Raw genomic sequence first — 23,908 nt, 5'->3', positions numbered from 1 at the left:
GTGGAGTTTCTATGACCAACTTTTGGAGGAAATGCCAAATTGTTTTCCAAAGTAGTTGTACCATTTTATAATTCTACCAACAGTGTATTAGCATTCCCACCTCTCTACATCTTCTCTAACATTTATTGTTCTCTGCCCTACTAAACGTTGCCACTGGTAATGCAGTGAGATGCTATCTAATTGTGGTTTTGATTTACATCTCTCTTATTGCCAGTGCTTTTGAGTATTTCATCATGTGTCTGTTGGCCGCCTGAATGTCTTTCTCTGTGAAAAGACTTTCCATAACTTTTGACTGTTAACTGACTGAAAGGTGAATGAATCTTAGAGTGACTTAAAGGTTTGAAAGGAAACTGAGATCCATAGTTCCATGGGTTCCATTAACCTCTAGTGGCTCAGTAAGTTTGGTCTTTTTCTTTTATTTCATTTTGAGTTTGTTTCACATTTTCCTCCCTTTCTACCCAGGATCTTATTGGGATTCTTTTCAGAATGGTTGGCAGTGGTAGCCAGACATCCTCCAGTTCTTTCAGTTGTAGGGTCATGGGAGCTGATGTTCATGTTAGTTCTTCAGATTAATAGTTTCCTTATGGATTTTGTTTTCTCCACTGTTTATTGTAGTGATTTGTTGGGTAATTTGAAGTTGAAAATCCAATGGATAAAGCAGTGCTGTAGTTGTATAACCAGACAGATGCAGCTTGGATTGGCAGGGTTTCCCTCTGTAAAGAACAGCTGTATGTTCATTTACCTATCTGCTTGGTATCCTTGTAACCATGAAATCGAACAGCTTTTGCTTATTTATACTCTTCTTCATTTTTTTTTCCCTAAAACTATGTGGTTTCTTAATATACCAGATTGCAACCTACCCCATTTGACCATTCTGGTTTCATATTTTGTGCCTCGCTTGCTCTTATTCTAAGTAATTAGATATTCCTTGAATCTATATCAACACTTAAGGGTATGATGTTGGATTTACTCTGGTTCTTTGCAGATCACCTGCGAAGGATAACATAGGGTCCATGCAGAAAAGCTGATATCTCTAGAGTATCCTTTTACAAAGTATGGTAGGTAGGTAGATAGATTTGTATATAGGTAGGTAGATTTTAGTTGCTGTCAGGTAGACTGTTTTGAGGCTAAACATTGTCTTATCATGTGTCTTCTTCATGTTTGAGGGCTTTGTTGTAGGAGTCTGTCATTGTATATCACTGAAGGTCTTCTTGATTTTCACTAACTTTCTATTTCATCAAATGCGATGTCTTCCTTTGGTGCTTGCTCTCTCCATCATGTTGGAACTAACTTACGCACAGCTGATCTTTCAGTAGGTTTTCAGAAGCTGTATCACATGTGAGGAGATTGACGATCTTTCTGTCCAGAGGCTGCTGGTGGATTTGAACAATGTGCCTGAATGAAAAACCAGGAATCCTTGGTTTTCCCTTTGAGAACTGGCTCTGTCGCCTCACTTGAGCTCCAGCTGTCCCTTCTGCTTGAGCTCAAGTGGTTTCTCCAAACAACAGTGATCCCCACAAATGATTTAGTTAATAGCCACCCATTGCTGCTGATTATACAGTGACTGCTGCTGATGCAGCTACATCCATGTTTATTGCTGCAGTATTCATGGCAAAGAGATATAAGCAGACCAACTGCCAATCAGCAAGCAAATGGTTAAAAAATCTGTAGTACGATCTCACAATGAGATATTATGCAGCATTGAAAAGACCATGAACTTGTAAAATACTACACAGTATGAGTGAGGGAAAACATTATTTGGAGTGCAATATCCCACTTACAAAACGGAAAATATAACACCACTGTTATAAACTAGGACTGACATCAGGAGTTGGGGAGAGAATAAGGGGGTGAGGTAATAAAAACTGCACTGAGACAGATGAGGGGAAGAACTGTCCAGAAAGGCATATGTAATTAAGCTTCATATGTGTCAACAAGAGGTACTTTGAGCAGAGAGGATGAAAGGGGGAGGGATGAAAATGTACATCAATGAATGAATGAATGAGCATTAATCCTCTTTAAACTTTCATTAAAATCATAGTTAAAAATTTTTCAAGAAGTCCAAAATTCTTGTTTTGTGCTATTTACACTTCTGTATCTCATGGATACCTTTATTTGCTGTTTAATTTCATTTCTTCCTTCAGTACTTCTTCATCTTATCCTTTTAAACTGTAGGTTCCGGAATTATTATCCATATCTATTATCTTTGTTTTCTGATGTCTTTGTTGTTAAGAAGAGACTTCATTCAAAAGTTAAAAGCAATGGAAAGAAGGCTTCAAATTCACACACTGCTAGTGCAACAAATATAGTTAAAAAATATTTTTATGTCGAATCCACCAGATGCTCTGTTGGAGAAGGAGAGACAATCTCCTCCTGTACCAGTCAGATCTGATTTGATGGTACAAACAAAAAAAAATTATGCTTATATTTACAAACAATAAGACAAAAAACATAAGTAATATTTGTTTTAAAAAATAAATATGAAGTACTAGTGTACAAGTAAAAATCAGATTATTTTAAAATAAAAAAAAGGTTTCTGGGACTCTGATTAATCCTCAGAATGATCTATTAATGCAAAATGTATTTAACTTCAGCCTTTTAAAGATGTCGTAGTGACCTATTGTTACTGTAGAGATACCACAAGTGGACACACTTATAAGTAGAAACATATTCTTTTGCAGTTTAAGAAGCTAAAATCTCAAGAGCAGGGAACTAACTCCAGGCAGAACCTCTTTTTCTATCTTTGTTTATAAAATTTTTTAAATTATAAATTATAACATTGTTTATTTATTTATTTCATTATATGCAAGTATATTGTTATTTGTTGATGAGTATAGTATTTTTGATGATATCCAACTGTTCTCATCTCACTGATATCAAGGATCTTCTTCTAGTAAAGGCTAAAGTAAAAAAATGCACTGTTAATGATTATTTCTTTGTGATACAGAGATCATATTTGAATCAGGTACATCTTGATCTTTTAGCTGACATCATTGATCTTCAGTACTTTAGGAAAATCCTTGGCAGTAGATTGTCCCAGTGCCATGGTTTTCTTTTAATAATCATTCACTGGGGAAAAAAAATAAGGATGACAGAGGACAAAGAGCCCCATGCCTTTGACTTGTGGTATTGAAGATGTGTGCTGAATGTCCTATGAACTTGCAAAAGAGCAGATGTGTCATGGGAAAGTACAGACAGAGTATGCCTTAGAGACAAATATGGTGACACTTCATCTCACATACTTTGGACATGTTGTTAGATTAAGCTATTCCTTAGTAGAGGACATCATACTTGGAAAGGTGGAGGGTCAAAAAAAGAGGAAAACTTCAATGAGCTAGGTTGACAGAAAGGCTACAGCAAAGGGATCAAGTATATCAGAGATGATAACGATGTTGCATGATAGGAAAGGATTCTGAATGGTTGTTCATAAGGTGGCTATGAGTCTTACCAAACTTGATGTCACTTAACAACAATGACACTGACATAGGGGACAAGGAACCACCTGAGGACTCATGCCAAAACACCCTGGATTCTTGTCGTTGACTTAAACTCCAGTATTAGTAATTTCTAACTTAGTAATTTCTAAACCTTTCTTTTGATAAAACAATTTTATCCATAGATTAACTTCCCTGTAACCTGGTATGAAATTAAGCCAATACTAATTAGCTTCTGGAGTGTGCAAAGAAGCATCACTCCTGATCATGAGCTGACCATCTTAAGCAAAAAGGTAAAGACATCTGTCAGACAAGGAAATCCAAGTGGATGGCCTTGCTCCACAATACTTGTACATCACCCTATAAGAAGAAATATATCTTTACACTGTAACAGTGTCCATCTCGAAGAACCAATTTTCAAACACTTAATTATTATTACTCTCCTTCTATAAGCATTTCAAGGCATTTTCCCTTTTCCTTTATAAATAAACATGAATTTTCCACATCACTCTTCATAAACTCACAAGATTTTTGTTATTTTTGTAAAGTAAGTCATGGAGCAGCACAGCATCAATCTATATGTCTCACTTTGCAGAGTAGTTTTATTTGCAAAATATTTTTCCTAATAAATGTCTTTCTAGTTAGCGCAGCAAAATAACTGGACTCTGGACTTCTGTTTTACTCTTCTTATTTGTTGTTGTTAGATGCCATTGAGTTGAGCACAAATCATAGTGACCTGATGAATAAAAGATCCGAACCCTGCTCTATCCCGTGCCGTCCTCACACTCCCTGATACAAAAGAGCACATTCCAGCAGTCACTGTGTTAATACACCTGGTTGAGGATCTTCATCTTCCCCGATACTCCACCCTTTCCAGCATCATTTCCTTCTCCAAGCAATAGCACCTGCTAGCAACGTGCCCAAGTTATGTGAGGAAAAGCCCCATCATTCTTGTTTCCAAAGAGAATTGAGTCTGCACCTTCTTTAAGATATACTTAGGGGAGCTCTGGTGGCCTAGTGGCAAGAAGCTGCACTGCAATCCCAGAGGAACACGATTCTAATCCACCAGATGCTCTGCCGGAGAAGGAGGCGCAATATCCTCCTGTACCAGTCAGATTTAATTTGACGGTACACGCACACAAAATTTAAAAAAAAAAAAAGATATACTTGGGCCAACCATAGGATGTTCAGTGCTCTACTCCAACACCAAAGGTCAAAGGCATCGATTCCTTTTCTGTCATCCTTATTCATTGTCCAGCTCTAGACACATAATAAGTAATTAGAAAGACTATGGTTTGAATCAGACACATCTTAGTCTTCAAACTGACACAATCATTACTTCTCAATAATTTGGAGAGATCCCTAACTGTAGGTTTTACCAGTGCAATGTGTCTCCTTATTTCCTGATTTTTGTTACCAATGGTGTCAATTGTGGATCCAAGCAAGATGAAGCTATCAACAGTTTCCATCTCCTGGCCATCCATCATGATGTTGCCTTTTGATCCAGAGTTAAGAATCTTTGTTCTCTTGACATTGGAATGCAATCCATACTAAAGGTTGCATTTCTTGATCTTCTGCAACAAGTGCCTCAAGTCCTTTTAAAGGGCAGGTTGGGAGGACAAAGTATAGCATTATAATGTATTGTGCAGAGATCTGGAATTGGATAATAAGAAAGGAAGAACCTGCTCGGCATCTCTCAAGCTGAAAGAACTAAAAGACAAATATAAGCCTAGTGTCACAATATTGAAAGATGTTATAGACAATATATTGAATGATCCAGAAAGCATTGAAAGAAGATGGAGGGAATACACAGAATCACTGTACTAAAGAGAACTTACTGACAATGAAAAATTTCAGGAAGTACCATATGAACAGGAGCCAATGGTAATGAAGGAGAAAGTGGAAGCTGCATAGAAGGCATTGGCAAAAATAAGGTTCCAGTGATCAATGGGATACCAATCGACTTGTTTCAGTTAATAGAGGCTGCTTTGAATTACCTTACCAGTCTATCCCAGGAAATATGGAGGACAGCAGTCTGACCTACAAATTGGAAGAGGTCCATGTTTATTCTCATTCTCAAGAAAGGTGACCCAATTGATTGTGGAAACTATCTAACAATATCATTAATATGACATGCAAACAAAATAATGCTGAAGATCATTTAAAAAAAAAACAAAACAAACCGTCAGAACAGTGCATAGATAGGGAACTACTAGAAATTCAAGCAGAATTTAGAAGAGGCTATGGCACCAGGGATATCATTGCTGGTGTCAGATGGCTCCTGACTGAAAGTAAGGAACATCAGAAGAATGTCTGTATATGCTTTATTGACTATGCAAAGGCCTTTGATGGTGTGGATTATAACACGTTGTGGCTGACGTTGGGAAGAATGAGAATCCTAAAGCCCTTAACTGTGCTCATGTGGAACCTACACCTGGACTAGCAGGCTGTTGTGTGAACAGAGCAGGGGAACAGTGCATGATTTAAAATTGAAAAGGGAAGAGCCAGGATAGTGTTCTCTCTCCATAACTATTTAATCTGTAGGCTGAGCAAATTAGAGAATCTGGACTCTGTGAAGAAGAGTGTGGCATCAGATTTGGAGGGAGACTCATCAATAACTTATGTTATGCAGTTAACACAATCTTGCTTGCTGAAAATGATTCCTATTTAGCAGGAGGTTTAATACAAATTTAAGGAGCACACAGTGACATTTTCTTGGTAATCACACTTATGGTATACTCCAGCAACATTTCTGAGGTTCCCTTCATCTCCAGTATTGTCTCACATTCTTCTACTATCTCTAATTAGATAAAAGGTATTGACTATTTTTCAGTGATGCATGAAACTCCATTGTGTTAACATACTACATTTGATTGTTGTTAAACACTTGGATTGTTTCCAATTCTTTTCTACTTTTTATATTACTGTATTAAACATGGGTGTGAGTATGTCAGTTTATGTTGCATCTCTTATTTCTTTGGAATAAAGTCCTACTAGTGAAATTGAAATTGTGGAGTCAAATAAGCACGTCTATTTCCAATGTCCTAAGGAAGTGCTAAAGAGTTTTTCTTAGGGTATGTACCATTTTATATTAAAATAAGCATTTTATGAACCTTCTAATCTCTCAATATACTTATCAGTATTTGTTGTTCACTATCTTAAGGAACTTCGCTATTTTTTCTTTAGTCAAATGGCAACATAATTGAATCTAGGGAAAAAAAGGTATCCTGAGTCAGTTATAAAAGGACTACTATAAAATAAAACTAATATTAAAAATTATGAAAAGGTTTATATGGAGATAGACTCATTCTTGGAAGGTTAACAGAGATGAGAAGGAGGGAATTGTTGTTGTTAGGTGCCATCAAGTACAAATCATAGCAACCCTAGGAATAAAAGATCTGAAACCTGTTCTATCCTGAAACGTTCTCACACTTCTTGACACACAAGAGCCCATTCCAGCAGTCACTGTGTCGATACACTTAGTTGAGGGACTTCCTCTCCTATGCTGACAGGCCAACCTTCCCAATATCATGTCCCTCTCCAAGAAATAGCCCCTCCTAGTAATAAGTACAAATTCTGTGAGGCCAAGCCTCATCATTATTGCCTCCAAAGAGTACTATAGCTGCCCTCTCTCCAAAATAGATCTATTTATTCCTCTAGTGTTTTTCTCCAACACCACAGCTCAAAGATGTTAATTATTTTTCTATCATCTTTATTGATAATAATGGGTGACTAGAATGCAAAAGTTGGTGACAGAAATGGAGCTAGAGATAGAATGACTGAACTTTGCACAATCAATGGCTTATTCATTGCAAATACATTTTTAAGAGACATAAGCACAGGTTATATACATGGATTCCACCTGATGGTATGCATAGGAATCAGATCAATTATATCTGCAAAAAGAACTGCTGGAGAAGCTCAATATCAGCTTGGAAAACTAGACCAGGAGCTGATTGTGGAACAAACCGCCAACAACTCATATGTAAGTTCAAGCTGAAGCTCAGGAAAATTATACCGAATCCACAGGAAACAAAATATGACATTGAGTCTATCCCACCTGAATTTCAGAACCATCTCAGGAACAGGTTTGAGGCCTTGAACACTAATGAGAGAAGACCAGATGAGTTGTGGGACGATATCCTGGCTATCATCCAGGAAGAGTGCAAACGGTCATTGCAAAGACAGAAGAGGAAGAGAATACCAAAATGGATGTCAGAAGAGACTCTGAATATTGCACTGAACTGCAAAAAAGCCAAAGCAGAAGCAAGAATTCAAGATAATAAACAGCTGGACAGAAGACTTCAAAAGGCAGCGCAGGATAACAAAGTAAAATATTACAATGAAATGTGCAAGGAGCTGGAGTCAGAAAATCAAAAGGGCCTAACACGCTCAGCATTTCTTAAGCTCAAGGAACTGAAGAACAAATTCAAACCTCGAGTTTCTATAATCAAGAATGCTCTAGGTAGAATATCAAAGAATCCGGGAAGTATTAAAAGAAGATGAAAAGAATGTACTGAGTCACACAGTCGAAAGGAATTGGAAGACACAGAAGAATTTCATGAAACAACATATGAGTAAGAGCCTATGGTGATGGAAGAAGAAGTTCAGGCTGCTTTGAAGGAAATAGCAAAAAATAAGGCCCCAAGAATAGATGGTATACCAATTGACATATTTCAGCTATCTGATGCTGCCCTGGACATGCTCACCAAGTTGTGCCAAGAAATCTGGAGAACAACCACTTGGACAACTGACTGGAAGATATTTATATTTGGTCCAATCCCAAACAAGGGTGACCCAACAGAGTGTGGAAACTATAGAACAATATCATTGATTTCGCATGCAAGCAAGATTCTACTGAATATCATCCAAAAGTGACTGGAACAGCACATCCGCAGAGAACTGCCAGAAAACCAGGTTGGTTTTAGAAGGGTTCATGATACTAGAGACATTGTAGCTGATGTTAGGTGGATCTTGGCTAAAAGCAGGGAATACCAGAGTAATGTCTATCTGTGTTTTATTGACTATGCAAAGACATTTGACTGTGTGGATCATAACAAAGTGTGACGGACTCTGAGAAGAATGGGAATCCCAGAACACTTGATTGTACTAATGAGAAAACTATACTTGAACCAACAGGCAGTCCTTATTACAAAGCAGGGAGACAATATATGGTTCAAAATTGGGAAGGACGCATGCTGGGGATGTGTCCTGTCTCCATACCTTTTCAACCTGTATGCGGAACAGGTTATCCGGTAGGCTGGGCTCTATGAGGAGAAATATGGTGTCAGGATTGGTAGAAGATCTATCAACAATCTGCGTTATGCGGATGACACAACCCTTCTTGCTGAAAATGAGGAGGACCTGAAGCTCTTGCTGCAGAGGGTCAAGGACTGCAGCTTTCAATATGGATTGAGGCTCAATGTCAAGAAGACAAAGATTCTCACCACTGGACCAATTTGTAGCATCACGATGCATGGTAAAGAGACTGAGATTGTTCACAGCTTTGTTTGCTTGGCTCCACACTCAACACTCTTGGCAACAGCAGCCAGGAAATTAAAAGACATATTGCGATGGGTATGTCTGCTTAGGAACCTCTCCAAAATACTGAAGAGCAATGGTGTCTTTCTGGAGACTAAGGTGCATCTAATACAGGTTATGGTCTTTGCAATCACTTGTTATCATCAGAGAGTTGGACAATGACCAAAGAGGATAGAAGGAGAACTTCTAAGAAAACAAACAGGTTCATCCTAGAGCTGGTTAAACTGGGCAGCTCCTTGGAGGCAATAATTCTGGGGCTTCGTCTGACATACTTTGGGCATGTTGCAAGGAGGGACAGGTCCTTGGAGAGGGATATCATGCTTGGCAGGGTGAGAGACAGCACAGAAGAGGAAGGCCTTCTTTGAGTTGGATTGATTGGGTGACTGGGGTAATTGGGATGGGTGTATCAGAGACAGTGTGATTGGCACAGTACAGAGCAGAGTTTAGGGCTGTTTTTACATAGGGTCGCTATAAATCGCAAGTGACTCGATGACATAATAACAACATCATCTTTATTCATTGTCTAGCTCTCAGATGCATAGCAAGTAATCAGAAAGACAATGGTCTGGATCAGACACACCTTAGTCCTCCAACTGATATCGTTACTTCTCAATAACTTGAAGAGATCCCTAATTGCAGATTTTTCCAGTACAATGAATCTCTTTATTTCCTGACTGATGGTCAGGGTGTTAACAAGGGTGTTAACTGTGGATCCAGGCAAGATGAAGTTGTGGACCCTGGGAAGGAAGGAGAGTGGAGCAAAAATTAATAAATACATGTTATGTGAAAGAAAAGGCAAATAGGATAATGATTTTGTTACATAGTATAAAGCAAAATGTCTGTAAGGTAATTCAATTAAAATAAAGCATGATTTACATATTTTCACTCATATATAATTTTTTATCTTTTAAATTTTTTTATATTGGTTTGCTTACAAAATTTGTGTACATTGTGTTTAACACATGCTTTCATTCTATTTTGTTTAATATGATCATTCCCATGCATTGTTGTTTATTATTGTGCGCCCTCAAATCGCCTGTGACCAATAGTTACCCTGTGTACGTCAGCCTTAACTCTGCTCTATCTTGTGCCAGTCTCACTGTATCTGACACACCTACCCCAATTACCCCAGTCACTGAATCAATCCACCTCATAGAGAGTCTTCCTCTACTGCGCTCTCCTTCCACCCTTCCATGCATGGCATTCGCCTCTAAGGATTAGTCCTTCCTTGCAACTTGTCCAAGGTTTGTCAGACGGAGCTTCAGAATCCTTGCCTCCAAGGAACAGCTTGGTTTAACTCTCTCCAGGTCAAAGATGTTCATAGTCTTAGCAGTCATGTTATATTCAATATACTTCTCCAACACCACAGCTCTAAGGCATCAATTCTCCTTCTATCTTCCCTAGTCATTGTCCTGCTGTCTGACACATAGCAAGTGATGGCAGAGACCACAGCCTGTATCAGGCACACCGTAGTCTCCAGAGCAACATCACTGCTCTTCAGTACTTTGGAGAGGTATCTAAAAGAAGACTTTCGATCACAATACATCTCTTGATTTCCTGGCTGCTGGTGCCAAGAGTGTTGACTGTGGAGCCAAGCAAACTAAAGCTGTGAACAATCTCAGTCTCTTCACCATCTATCCTGATGCTGTCAACTGGCCCAGTGGTGAGTATCTTGGTCTTCTTGATATTGAGCCTCAATCCATATTGAAGGCTGCAGTCCCTGACTTTCTGCAGCAAGCGTTTTGGGTCCTCCTCATTTTCAGGAAGCAGGGTTGTGTCATCTGCATAACGCAGTTTGTTGTTAAGTCCTCCTCTAATCCTGAGCTCTCCTCCTGCAGCCCAGCCTCCCAGATAATTTATTCTGCATATAGATTGAAAAGGTGTGGAGACAGAACACATCTCTGGCATACACCTTTCCCAATTTTGAACCATGCAGTGTCTCCTTGCTCTGTTCTGATGACTGCCTCTTTGTCCAAATATAGGTTTCACATTAGCATGATCAAGTGTTCAGAATTCCTCTTAGAGTTAGCCAAAATTTATTGTGATCCACACAGTCAAATGCCTTTGCATAATCATTGAAGCACAGGTAGGCATTCCTCTGGTACTCTCTGCTTCAGCCAAGATCCATCTAACATCAGCTACAATATCACTAGTACCTTGACCCCTTCTAAACCCAGGGTTCAATTTGGGCAGTTATCTGCTGATGTACTGTTCCAGTCATTTTTGGATATTCTGCAATAAAACCTTGCTTGCTTGTGGTATTAACTATATTGTTTGATATTTTCTACACTCTTTTGGATCACTCTTCTTTAGAATGGGAACAAATACAGATCTTTTCCAGTCTGTTGGCCAAGTGGCTGTCCTCCAGATTTCTGACACAACTTGGTGAGCACATCTAGGTCAGCGTCTGTTAGTTGAAATAAATTACTTGGTATACCATCAATTCCTGAAGTTTTACTTTTTGCCAATTCTTTCAAAGTAGCTTGAACTTCTTCCTTCCTGACCATGGGCTCTTGCTCATATGTTATGTTTCATAAAATTAATCACCACTGGTCTTATACCCACAATTATCCTATCTTTTTAAGTCCCCACTGGGTTTTTCCCAATTCCTTCAATGCTCGCTATGCCCACAAAACTCTGTGACTGCATGAATTCCCTCTCCCCACACTCAGCTCCCTGGCTCCCTTCCCTTTTCCCTTTCAACTTACACAGTTTACTAGTTATTATTTTATTTTTACTTTAATGATCTTATGCAGTGTTTGTCCTTATGAGACTGAGTTAGTTCACCTCAGCATAATTCTCTCAGTCTTTCCCACGTTGTTGTCATGTACTATCAAGTCGGCCCTTTACCCATAAGTGGTCCTCCAGAGGATTTTCAGAGGCAGTCAATCACATGGGAGGTGACTGTCCATCTTTCTCCCATGGAGAGCCTGGTGGCCTTGTGCCAGAATCCCCAACTGAACAAATTTTTCTCCAGGGGAGTTGCAGGCCCCGCTCTCCTCAGCATCTGAATGTTATGATCTGAAATGGGTATCTCACCTGCTTGCAGGTGTCTCCTGAAGTATATTGCCCTCTTTTGTCTGTGGATTGAGAAGATCAGGTCCCCTAATTTAAGCAGATTCTGTACAGGAGGGTTTCAGGCAGCATTCTAACTAGCACTTTAATATGGCAACTATGGAAGTGAGTCTATCACCAGATTGCAACGCTCTCTCTTAAATTCTGTTGTCTACTTTGGTACATGGGGTGGCTCTGTAGTGCCTCAGATCCTTAACAGAAAGATTTTTTTTCTCCAGGGTAGTTGCCTCTTTCAGTTCTTTAAATGGTTTTGTAAACTGTTGCTGTTTGGGGACTTCAAGTATAACTTATAGTGACTCTGCAAAAAAATAGATCTGTATCCTGTCTTATCTTGTTTCACTCTCACTATCTCTGATACACTTGAGCTCTTTGCTACAGTCACAATGTCAATCCATCTAGTTGTGATTTTTCCTCTCTTTTGCTGACCTTACACCTTTCCAATGAATAGCCTTTTCCTAGGAACGAGTCCAAAACATGAGAGATAAGGCTTTGCCATTCTTTTCTCTAAGAAGCACTCTGACTACAACTTTTCCAAGACATACATGTTTATTCTTCCAGCAATCCATGATACATTCAGTACTCTTCTCCAACATTATAGCTCAAAGGTATCAATTCTTCTTCAGTTGGCCTTATTAATAGTTCAGCTCTTAGGTGCATAGCAAATGATTTAAAAGACCATGGACTGAATCAGGCACACTTTACTCTTTAAACTGACATCATTGCTCTTCAGTATTTTGAGAAGTCCCTGCTAGTGGACTTGCTCAAAACATTGTGTCTCCTGATGTCCTGACTGCTGATATGAAGAGTGTTTGTCATGGGTCCAAGGAAACAACACCCAAGATATTTTCCCCTAATACTGAATTAGGCCAGAATAAGATCAAGGGATATTGCATTCCACTGTTAGATCCTTTACATCTATTTAATTTATTATAACATTTGAAAACATCACATAGCTTCCACATTGCACTCATGTTTTGTTAGGATACAATTAAATCTATGGTAAATATATATTTCTATTTGAGGGTGAAAACAAAATTTAGGGGATTGAGGAAGTAGAAGGACTGGCTATCTAAAACTTGTTCAACTCAGATTTGTGTGTAGAAATTGGCTAATTGTGAACATGCAGTTTGTCTAAGAATGAAAATCAAGAAGCATCCCACATATTACTTTACTTTAAACATTCAAATAGATTTACTATTATTGTTTATAAAAACATTAATTTCTGATAGATAACAGTGTTATACTTTCTGTATTAAAATGTACCACTTTTGTTCGACATGTACTTTACATCCCTCATTGTACATTTATTCTCTATTTTATTTTATTCATGCCCCAGGTAAAGATTTTTACAACCATTCTTTATATAGGCTTAAAAGTCCACTAGTAAAAGGAAAAAAATTTAGACCAGAATCTACAAATTTTCCAATATACTGTGTCAAAATATGGTTGAATTAGCATTTGAAGTCAGATGAAATAAAAAAAATTATAACTGCAATAGTATGACTAAATACTTTCAGACTATATAAAATATCTTGTAATATTTCTGTGCAGGTGTAAAGAAATTAGATGAGGTTATTGACTCAAGATGTCAAAGCTATCAACAAAATCACTGCTTTTCATAAAATATTGAGATTTTCAATCAACAGATTCATTTTACTAAAAATTAATTCATTGACATTTAACCATTTAAGAAAGTAATATGTGATCAAGAACTAATGCTATTGAAGGAAAACGTTTAAGCTTCACTAACAGCTCCAAGAATAGACAAAGTTCAACATGAAAGATTTCAACAAACAGATGCATCACTGGAAGAATTCATTCTAATTTACCCTTGTCAAAAAATTTAGAAAAGGTATTTTTACATCTTTCTGTCCCTTATTCTACCACCCCACAAGACCAGGGGAGTGACCTCTGACTACAAATATTAACCAGGTGATTAGCAGCATTCCTCCAGGCCAGGTACAGCTGTTTCTAAAGTAATGACCATATCATCTTGTATCTAGAACTGGCAAGAATTTGAATATACCACGGACTGCCAAGAGAACAAATAGTTTTTTCCTAGAGAGGGTGAAGCCAGACTTCTCCTTGGAAGCAAAGATTTCTGAGACTCTGTCTGACATACTTTGGACATGTTGCAAAGAGGGATCAGTCCTTGGAGAAGGACATCACGCTTGGAAGGGTGGAGGGACAGAGAAAAAGAATGAGATCATCTATGAGAGAATCTGATCCAGTGACTGGGGTAATGAGAGTAGGTGTGTCAGAGACAGTAGAGTTGGCACAGGGTAGAGCAGGTCTCAGTGCTATTGTACACACGGTCGCTATGAGTCACGAGTGACTCGGCTGCACATCAAAACAACCACCACGATTGGATTCTATTGGCCAGGATTTGCATTTGCATCTATAGCACAAGAGATATTGGCCTGTATCTTGGTGGTGTCTTTACCTGACTTTGGCATTAAGGATGTTTGCTTCATAGAATGAGTCTGGGATAATTCTGTCTTTTTCTATTTCCAAAATACTTTATGCAGAATTGTTGACAGTTCTTTTCTGAGGACACTACGAAAAGAGGGGATAAATAATGAGCGCTACTTTGAAGCAGGCTAGGGAAAGAACTATTTAAAAGGAATATATGACTAGGCATTATTTGTATAACAGTCCAGAAAAAGAGGTGCACAGCAAAGTGAACTGGAGGACAGATGGGTTGGGTTAAGGAGGAAACCACGCAACAATGAATGATTTTTTTAAGTGATCTGGGAAGGGGGTAGAAAGTTAAATGTGAACCAATGAATGAATAAAAAGCTAACTTTTCTGTTACTTTTGTTACCATCACAATTTACAGAAAACACACAAACCTATGAATGTAGCCTTTAGTATGAATTACATCTCAATATCAAGAAAACAAAGATTCATACCACTGGATGGGTAGGCAATATCATGATGGATAAAAAAGAGACTGAAACTGTCAACAGCTTTATTATCTTACTTGGACCCACAAGTAGCACCTTTAGTACCAGCAGTCAGGAAATAAGGAGACACCTTGCACTGGAAAAGTATATAGGTAGGGACCTCTCCAAATTAGTGAGGAGTAATGATGTCAGTTTGAGGTTTAAGGTGTGTTTGATTCAAGCCATGGTCTTCCTAATCACTTGCCATGCATCTGAAAGCTGGATAATGAATAAGGATGTTAGAATAAAAAGTGATGCCTTTGAACTGCAGTGTTGATGAAGAGCACTGAAAATCCTATGGATGGCCAAAAGAATGAAGAATTGTGTCTCGGAGAGGGTGCAGACAAGGCAAGGATGATGAGGCTTTTTTCACAAACTCTGGGAATGGTGCTAGGAGGGACTATTCTTTAGAATGGGACAGTATACTTGAAGGGTGGAGGTGTCAGTGAAAGAGAGAAAGACCATCAACTAGATGGACTGACATGGTGACTGCCAAAATATGTCAGGAAGTGTGAAAATGGCACAAGATAGGACAGAGTTCAAATCTGTTGTTCACATGGTCACTTATGAGTAATACTCAACTTGACGGTACTTGATAACAACTTGTTTGTTTTACAGTTTGCCTTGAAGTTGAACAACTTTTTTGTTGTTTTCCATACTGTGGTGTCTTTTTTTTTTTAATTGCTATGATACTTTCCGGAAATGATTACTCATTATTTCAAATATCACAAAATTCAATTAGGGTTAAGCAGAGCTTCCAGACTAATATAGAATCAGAAGCATGACCAGTCATCCACTTAAGAAATAATCGGCCTTTAGAAACTTTTTTAATAACAGAAGAACATATTTGATTAAAATGCCAGAAAATAAATCCTTTTGTTTGTAATACACTAAAAAAGAGGAGAAATAGCTGCAAACATCATTAATAATTGAGACAATTATATGCTTTGGACATACACAATTTATGTTTGTGTCTCGGAAATTTAAGAGTTGTGAAGATTGACATCCTAGACATTAGTGAGTCAAGATGGATTATTATTTACCATTTTGAAGCAGACAATTATATATTATGCAGGGAATTAAAAACTGAAGAGATACTATATTGCATTCATCATTAAAAAGAACATTTCATTATCTGTCCTACAGTACTATTCTGTCAGTGAAAGGATATTATTAATACACATGAAATGAAAATCTGTTAATACATCTATTATTAAAATAAATTTATCAACCACTAAAGCCAAAGATTTGGAAATTAAGGATTTCTACCAACATCTATAATTTAAAATGTGTTGAACACACAATCTACTATGTTGAAGGTGCATTAAAATTAATTATGGTAGAAGCTGGAAACAAAGGATGACAGTTGGAAAATATGACATTGGTGACAGAAATTAGGAAGCAAATTTATTGACAGAGTTGTGTACAAGGAATTTTTTTTATTGCAAATACCTTTTTCAAAATGAGAAGTAGTACTTTGAAGTTGCTGGGAAAGGTTAGTATTTTAAAAAGCAATATTGTGCTTGGACAGGTCCACAAAGGAGAGGAAGACCCTTAACAAGATATATTGACACAATGACTATTAGAGAGGGCTCATCTGTGTTAGAGATGATGATTATGTGTAGAGTTCAGCCAGGGGATGGCTGAAAGAAATCTGAATACTAATTAAAAAAGGGCAGTGTGAAAACACAAAATATTATAATGAAATAGCCAAAGAACTGGAGTTCCAGAACCAAAACAGAAGACACACATGTCACTTCTGAGGTGGAAAGAACTGAAAAAGATGTCAAGCCTCAGGCTGCACAGAGGATTTCCTGGGAAAAGTCTTGAATGATTCAGGAAGCATCATAAGAGTTTGGAAGGAATACAGAGCCACTGTACCAAAAATATTCAGGAGTAACATATGATCAAATACCTTTGGTAATGAAAAAAGAAGCTCAAATTGCACTGAAAACACTGGCAGAAAATAAATCTGCGGTAACTATGGAATGCCACTTGAGGAATTTCAAGTGATGAAGTCCTTGACATGATCATCTAGAAATTTGGAAGACAGCAACCTGGTAAACCAGCTGAGAAGAGGTACATATTTTTACTCTTTTAAAAATGTCATCCAACTGAGTGTAGAGATTATGGCAAAATATCATTAATGTTACTTTCAACTAAAATCTTTCTTAATAATAAACCAGAAATTCAAGGTTGATTCAGAAGTCTTTCAATGAGTATTATCATTGCAGATGTCTCTAAATAGGTCGTGACTAAAAGTTAAGAATGCTAGAAAGATGTTTATTTGTGTTTAATTGACTAGATAAAGGCATTTTACTCTGTGACTAATAAGTTATGGCTAACATTGAGGAGAATAGAAAATACAAAACATGTGATTGCGCTCATGTGAAACCTATACTAGACCAATTAGCAGCTGTCTGAACAGAACAAAAGAACACTTCATAATTTACAATAAGGAAAGGTGCACATCAAAGATTGTGTCCTTTCTGCATAGCTGGTACATCTATGTACTAAAGTCTTAATTAGAGAATCTGCACTACAGTAAAGCAATTATGGCTTCAGGATTAGAGAGAGACTTATCAACAACTTGCTGATGAGTTATGCAGTTGACACAAACTTGTGTTTAAGTATAGAAAACTTGAAACAATCACTGAAGCCCAAAGACTGCAGACTTCAATATTGCTTACATTTCATCAACAAAGCAAAAATCCTGACGAATATTAAGATAAACAAACTAATGACAGAAGGAGAAAAGATTGAAGTTTCAAAGAATTCATTTAATGAGGACACAAATCTTGTTACCCAGAGTAACAGTTGCATTGAAGACATTTCTTTTCTTTTCTTTTTTAAATTGTGATTTTAACAAACTTTTACAGAAAAGCTGGAGTTTTCGTTCATTGTTTCCTCACTAACCTACCCTGCAGTTTGCATAAAGAAAGGAAATAATTCATTGTTGCATAATTTACTCACTTCCCTCTGCCCCTCCACCATTCCACCACTTTGCTATGCACCTCTAATTCTCTGCTGTTGTCATACAAATAGTGCCTAAACAATTCTTTACTTCATCTGTTCCAATGAGTGTTCATTAAGTATCTCCTCTTTTCTTAGCTTATCATATTTTTATAACAAACAGTGGCCTTATGCAGTATTTGTCCTTTTGTGACTGAGATATTTTATTCAGCATAATGTCCTCCAGGGTCACTCATGTGTAATATTTTTAGTTCCCTGTATTTCTGTGCTGCATAGTACTTCACTGTGTGAATATACCATAGTTTTTCTATCCATTTATTTGTTGATCTGCACTTGGGTTGCTTCCATGTCTTTGCTGTTGTGTATAATGCAATAATCATGAGTGTACATATATCTGTTTGGGTGGCAGCTCTGATTTCTTTAGGGTATATTCCTAGTAGTGGAATTGCTGGATAAATATTTTTGTTTCCAACGTTTTGAGAAAGTACCTATCTCCATACCTTTTCAACCTGTATATAGAACAGATTATCTGGGAGGCTGGGCTCTATGAGGAGAAATGTGGGGTCAAGATAGGTGGAAAATCTATCAACAATCTGCGTTAGGCAGATGACACAACCCTGCTTGCTGAAACTGGGGAGGACCTGAAGCGCTTGCTGCAGAGGGTCAAGGTCTGAAGCCTGCAATACGGATTGAGGCTCAATGTCAAGAAGACAAAGATTCTCACCCCTGGGCCAATCGACAGCATCAGGATGGATGGTAAAGAGATTGAGATTGTTCATAGCCTTAGTTTGCTTGGCTCCACAATCAACACTCTTGGCACCTGGAGCCAGGAAATTAAAAGGTGTATTGCAATGGCAAAGTCTGCTGTTGGGGACCTCTCCAAAGTACTGAAGAGCAATGATGTCTCTCTGGAGACTAAGGTGTGTCTGACACAGGCCATGGTCTTTGAAATCACTTGTTATGCATCAGAGAGCTGGACAATGACAAAGGAGGATAGAAGGAGAATTGCTGCCTTTGAGCTGTGGTGTTGGAGAAGAGTATTGAGAGTACCATGGACTGCTAGGAAAGGGTTAAACCAGGTGGCTCTTTGGAGGCAAGGATTCTGAGGCTCTGTCTAACATACTTTGGATGTGTCACAATAGGTTGTGAGTTTTTAGGTATCCATTCCTCTAGTTTTTCATATATTTTCAAGTATAGTTTTAATGAAATTCCATTATTAATCTTTTCATTTTAGGTGATTCTGTTGTGACATTGCTCCTTTCATCTCTTATTCAGATTATTTGTATCTTTTTTTTTTTCTTTTCCTTTGTTATTTTAGTGGTTTAATTATTTTATTCACCTTTTCAAAGAACCAACTCCTAGTCTTGCTGATGGTTTCCATTGTTTTTCTGTTTTCTATTGCATTTATTTATGCCCTACATTTTAGAATTTTAATTTTTTAGAAGATTTAAAGTGTTCTTGTTTACTTTTTCAACTTTTTGGAGATGTTGGATTAAAGGATCAATTATCTTTCCACCCCCTTTTTAATGTGTTAGTTTATTGCAATAAATTGACCCCTAATTACTGTTTGTCTGTTTCCCAGAAGTTTTTATTAGTGGTGTTTGAGGGAAGCCGAAAATCATACTTAATAATAGTAGACCAAATGCTGCATTGGGAAATGAGGGAGGCTTAATACAAGCTGAAGGTCACCTTGTGACACTAGGGCGTTCCTTAGGAGTCAACATTGTTCTAAATTTTTATCAAATGAACCCCTCCCTCTTGAGATTAACATAAAGTGGAACTTGGCCTTATCTGTAAAAGATTTCACCATCATCCTTTGTTTTGTACTTCCTTGTTTTTCTGTATAAATACTCAGAGACGCATGGCTTGGGGCCTTAAGTCATGGGGACTGTTGGCCCCTTGTTTTTCACACTCTCTGTTCTATATCATTCCTGGCTGTTTGTCTCTTTATTATAAATTTATTCTATTCTTTGGGACCCTTGGTCTGCAACAGGTGTTTCACTGTAATTTGTATCAAGAAATTTTTAAATTTCATCTTTTTTTCCTTCTAGTACTTGCTCATGTTCAAGCAAGGTATTGTTCAGCTTCAAAAGTATGTTCTTTCCTTCCCTTTATCCTCTTGTCATTAATTTCTAATTTTGTTGCATTGTGGTCCGAGAAGATTATTTGCATTATTTCTATGTTTGTGTGGGTTTTTTGTTTTTTTTTAAATTTATTGATTCTTGCTTTGTGATCTAAAATGTGATCTATTATGGACAATGTTCCATGTGCATTGGAGAAAAATGTATACTGCACTTTTTGGTGGTCCATTAACCTGTAAATATCTGTGAGATTGAGTTGATTTTTTGAGTGGTTTAATTCTTTTGCATCTTTGTTGAGTTTCTTTATCATAGTTTTCATTGAAGACATTTGCTTTTGAAGATCTTTTAGTGTCAAAAACCAAGGATATTAGCTTAATGATTAAGGTTCACCAGATCTAAGCCATTGTGTTTTCAATTGCTTTATATCCATGTGAAGTTAAGACTATTACCAAAGAAAACAGAAGAAGGACTAATTGCTTTGAATTACAGTGTTGAATATTCCATGAACTAATGAAAGAACAAATCAATCCTGGACAAACTGCAACCAAAGTGATTCTTAGATACGATGGGACACACTTGGTGTATCTTAATAGTGTAGCCAGTTCTCTGAAAAAAGCATGGTGCTGGATCAGTAAAAGAAGAAAACCTTTAAAGAGATGGATGGACTTAGTGGCTATAGCAATAGGCTCCAGTATGGTGTCAAGAGTGAGGATGGCTTAGGATAAGGAGAAGATCCTATTAATAGAGAAGATTCAAGATTCATAGTGTTGATATTAGTTGTAATATCACCTAACTACAACTACCATCTTAACAAGGGTAGACTTTGAGGAAATATGAAAATTACAAAAGGGGAAAGGAAAACAACCAATGATGGTGAAGAAAGACAATTTTTAAAATATGGCAGAAGAAGGAAACTTCAATTGTATTCAGAGAGACAACTGAAGTGCAAAGACTGAAATAATTGCACACCCAAGGGCAATCAGTTTGAACTCAGGAGCTGTGACATAGGAGAGAGATGGGCAATCACCTCCCATCTGATTTACAGTCTCCAAAAACCCACTGAAGGGTCAATTATTATTAATTTCTGACTCAGTGGCAATGAGTTGTTATTGCTGAGTATTCTAGAATTTTATTACTTAATTTTATTAATTCAGTTATATACTTTGAAGGAAAAAAATATCTTAGTGAAACAATTGTTGAGTGTGAATTTTTACTCAAAATCTCTGCATGCCAGTAATAACAATGACTAAAAAGTAACTAACCCAAGCAAACAAATAGAAAAAGAAACAAAAATGAAAAACTCAAGTAATGCGAGGCTTCCATAAAGCATGTGTTTCAGGTAGTTAATCAGTAAGTTACTAACTAAAATGTAATGGTTTCAGAGTCTTCTCAGAAGAAAGACCTAGCATTTTGCTTCTAAAAATCAGGAGTATCATAAATTGGCATTAAATTCATTTGCCAGTAAAGTAGTTTTTCTGTTTTGTTTTGGGGATGGATATCAAACAATTTATTTTTCTCAAGTCAAGTAAATATTTCCAAGACTAGTCACCGAATATAAAAAATGTTTTTTATTAAGCTATGCTCTTTGGAGAGATAATCAAAGGAAACAGGATTATAAAACACACACACATATAAAGCCTAGTGGCAAAAAGCTGAGCTACAACCCTGAAGGCAGGCAATTCAAGGCCACCAGTTGCTCCAGTGGGAGAAGAATGGGCAATCTCCATTAACTGTCTCTGAAAACCCGCTAAGGGTCAGCTATGTATAGGTCGATTCCATATATATATATATATACATATGCATACATACACACACACACATACATATATACAAATATATGCATATATGCATATGTACACACACACACACATTTTTTGTTGTTATTGTCGATTGCCATTTAGTTGAGCATGACTCATATATACCATATGACAAAAATCCTGAAGCTTTTCTATAACTGTCATAGTTTTTCAAAGTTAATAGAGTTTCCAAAGGCATTTTGTTTAGGAAGTGGATGCCACTCCTGCTTCCAAACCTGTCTTAAACTGGGAGCTCCACCAAATGTTGTCCATCATGTATAATGGTAATGCCATTTGGCACCCCAATGGCACAAGGTTCAGCATCACAGATACCCCATGTTACCTCGGTACAGAATATTGACAGAAGAGTGCTATGCCTCTTAGAATAATGTTCCTCTAAAATATAATAACTGACTTATAAATACAAAGGCCCTCCCTGAGGACTTTTCGACTCTAAGTAAGAGGCTTAAATATAAAATAACCAATACTTTATGTTGTTGTTATGTGCCATTGAGTCACCTGCAACCCATAGCAACTCTCTATGTACAGCAGGTCTGAACCCTTCCCTGTCCTGAGGCAGTCTCACTAACTCTGACACACCAACCTCCATTGCCCTAGCCAGATATTGTATCAGTTGGTCTCATCCAGGGTCTCCCTCTCTTGCGCTGTTCCTTCTCCTTTCTTAGCATGATGTCCTTCTCCAAGGACAGGTCTCTCCTGGCCACATGCCCAAAGTATGTGAGACAAAGCTTCGAAATCCTAGCCACCGAGGAGAGACTTGGTTTCATCATCTCCGTGACAAATCTATTTGTTTTCTTGGCAGTTCATGGTATGTTCAAGACTTCTCCAGCACCACAACTCAAAGGCATCGATTGTTCTTCTGTTATCGTTAGTCATTGCTGAACTCTCTGAAGCATTGCAAGTAATTGCAAAGACCTTATATTGCCTGCATTAGGCAATATAAATCCTTGGTAACATAACAAATCTTTATCAATTTGAGCTTCATTTCCCTTCTGCATGAATCTAAAGGGATTTTAATTTTGTTATTGGGCCCCTTTTGTTTAGCATTCCAGCTAAAAGCACACTTTTCAACTCCTTCTGTCCTTTTTTGTGCTGTGTTATATAAAATATTGCTCCTTATGGGAGAATCACATGGTGATTTGCAAACGTAGTCTTCAGAAGCTTAATGTTTGAGCTGGCCTCAGAAATAGGAGACTTTTTGCCTCACCAGAAACACATTCATTTGAACCCTTTCTGCTGATTACCAAGAAAATGAAATAAATTCTTATTCAGAGTTTGTTTTTTCACTTTGTTTTGTGCAGAGGGCATGACTTTGATTTGGGTTCTTCATGGCTTTATACATCTTATTGAAGATTGTCTTATTTATAGTGAAGGTGACTAATATCTAGGTGGATGACTGAGATACCAGAAGGTCAATCTGAACAAAGGATTGTAACCAGTTCTCATGAGACAATCTGTCTATAACTTCAGCAGAAACTTCTACCAGGAAAAAAAAAACCCAAAAAAATACTCAGGCTTCCAATATAGAGAGATAAAGATAGATAGATAGATAGATATGGATATATGTAAAGATATGTATATGTATATAGATATGGGTGTGCATTATATGTGTTTGCGTGTGCGTATGTGTGTGTGTGTATACATATACACTCTTAACACTAGTAGTCAGAAAAATCAAAAGACAAATTGCACTGGGGAAATCTGTTGTCAGGGACCTCTCCAGAGAGCTAAAGAGCAATGATGTCAGTCCACAGACAAAAGTCCGCAGACAAAAATTGTTGATAAGTGCAGCAATGAATGAATGGAAATCCAAATTCTTTGTTAATGTTTATTAAAATTATTTAAAAAAAGAAGGAAAGAAAAGCAAAATAAAAAAAAAAATTGTTGACATGAGGTGGCTGGAAGTGGGTTAAGTGGAATAATGCATTTTATGTAATCTTAAACTGTTTGCTGCTGTTGTTGTTAAGTACTGTGGAGCCGGAGGCAACTCATAGTGACCCTGTGAACCCTGGACACCTGTATAACTTTCGTCCTTTCTCCAG

Source organism: Elephantulus edwardii, unplaced genomic scaffold (assembly GCF_000299155.1).
Source record: "Elephantulus edwardii isolate Elephantulus edwardi_28Jun2011 unplaced genomic scaffold, EleEdw1.0 scaffold00119, whole genome shotgun sequence".
Classification (NCBI taxonomy): domain Eukaryota; kingdom Metazoa; phylum Chordata; class Mammalia; order Macroscelidea; family Macroscelididae; genus Elephantulus; species Elephantulus edwardii.
This window is presented reverse-complemented; position numbering follows the sequence as displayed.